The sequence below is a fragment of the Acanthochromis polyacanthus genome, chromosome 5 (genome assembly GCF_021347895.1).
Source record: "Acanthochromis polyacanthus isolate Apoly-LR-REF ecotype Palm Island chromosome 5, KAUST_Apoly_ChrSc, whole genome shotgun sequence".
NCBI lineage: Eukaryota > Metazoa > Chordata > Actinopteri > Pomacentridae > Acanthochromis > Acanthochromis polyacanthus.
Genome location: NC_067117.1, coordinates 25,403,334 through 25,405,660, shown reverse-complemented (window position 1 = coordinate 25,405,660; position 2,327 = coordinate 25,403,334).

The window sequence follows — 2,327 nt, the reverse complement described above, 5'->3', positions numbered from 1 at the left end:
GAGAAATGTGTGTGTGTGTGTGCTGCTTGTGTGTGCATGAGTTTGGTGAGGCTTTTATTGACCATTAGCTTTTATAAATATCCACGGAGAGCATGATGTAAGGCTGAGGTTTACGTATTTAGGAAAGCTTGATTCTTTGAAGTCAATCCTTTAATATTTATCTCCACCTACTGTGTCCATTTATAATGTATGGGCAGTGACGTACCACTAGTAATTCAAATCCTGCACACACAACATGCTGGTCTCTGGATCTTTTTGACACCCCGACAGTCTGAGTGAATAACTCTTATTTCCTGCCTATTGATTTATAATACAACAAGCTGCTCTAAATGTGGCAAGAGGTCCACTGTTGTGTTAAAACAACAGAGGATTTTTTTTCTGGCCTCCCACAGCAGCAATTTTCAGCCACGCATGGCCTGTTCTCACAAGCTACATATCAACTTTATGTTCCTCCAGCTGAAAGTCAAATCAATACAGCTTAAGTGGCCATAACAAAATAGTTCATGACATTCGGCTGATATTGAAGTATCCAAATAGCTTATTGTGAAGAGTTCAAGTGAAGAGCACGCTGACTTTCTTGTTTAGTTTTGCTTTCAATGAAAGAATTACTATATGTCAGGCTTTCAGGTATCAGCACCTCAGACTGAGACTCTCCTGTGTGTTGCCTCAGGGTGTCCTAATAATCCATTATCATCAGCTGCAGGATGCACAGACACAGTCGCGGTCAGCAGCAGTATCACCACACACACACACATACTGTGTTTTTCTATCATTGTGGGGACTTACCATTGACTCCCATTCATATCTAACCCCTAACCCTTACCCTAACCCTAACCTTAACCCAGACCAAAACAATGCCTAACCCTAAAGAAACGTTTTTGCACTTTTACTTTTTTCAGTAACAACAACATGGCCAAGAAAACACTGTTTAAACTTGTGGGAACCGAAATGAGGTCCCCACAAGTGACATTGTTTTCGGTTTTCCTACAGTTGTGGGGACATTTGGTCCCCACAAGTATAGCCAGCACCTGAGCACACACACACACACACACACACACACACACACACACACACACACACACACACACACACACACACACACACACACACACACACACACACACACACACACACACACAATCGCTGTAATTGCACCTTTATTAGTCTCCCATTCACACTTTTTACAACCCGGCGCAAAGAGCAGGGCGCATCTCTGGAAATGGCCTCTAAAAGCACAGGACTGTTATAAACAAGACCCTTCAGTGCCATTAGACTGAGTGGCTGGGGGAAGCAGACGGGCCCTGTGCTGCCAACTTGGTGAGTAAAGTCAATTAGTGTACTTCATTACAGTGTAGTAAACATGTGGAGAGGCCACAATCTGACAAACTGGCAATGTTTCTTACTTCAGATGGATATTTTAGGATAGACACGAATCAAATTTGTATTTTGTTGCTGCATAGGCAGCAGATATTTTAAGAAAATTGGATTCTTATGACAAAACATGACCTGGAACACATATTTAAGGTAAAAACAGCAGGATGAAGGCTGGCGGAAATGAAGCAATACATGTAACAATGACAGACGGGAAGAAAATTTGTTGTCTCTTAAAGCACTAAGGTTGGTCCTTTGTCATCTGTGACCCCTGGTGAGCTCATCATTGGACCCGCTGCAGTTTGCCTACCAGCCCGTCATCGGGGTTGATGATGCAGTGACCTACCTCCTGCACAGATGCCTCTCTCACCTGAAGAAGACGAAGAGCAATGTGAGAATGTTTTATGATTTCTCAAGTGCCTTCAACACCATCAAGCCTGCACTTCTGGGGGACAAGCTGGAGCAGACAGCGGACTCTCACCTCACAATGTGGCTGCTGGATTACCTCACCAACCGGCCACAGTTTGTGAGGGCAGGGGACTGTGTGTCCGACACTGTAGCCAACAGTACAGGGGCCCCACAGGGGACTGTCCTTGCCCCCTTTCTTTTCACCCTCTACACCGCAGACTTCTCCCATCACACCACAAACTGCCATCTTCAGAAGTTCTCTGACGACTCTGCCATCGTCGGCCTCATCATGGACGGAGATGAGGAGGAGTACAGAGAACTTAACCGGGACTTTGTGGACTGGTGCCTGCTGAACAGCCTCCAGATCAATGTGGTGAAAACCAAGGAACTGGTGGTGGACTTTAGCAGGAACAGACATACTTCTCCTACACCAGTGAACATCCAGGGAACGGACATTGAGATTGTGGACTCCTACAGGTACCTGGGTGTTCACTTAAACAAGAAACTGGACTGGACTACTACCGTAACACCAGCGCACTTTACAAGAA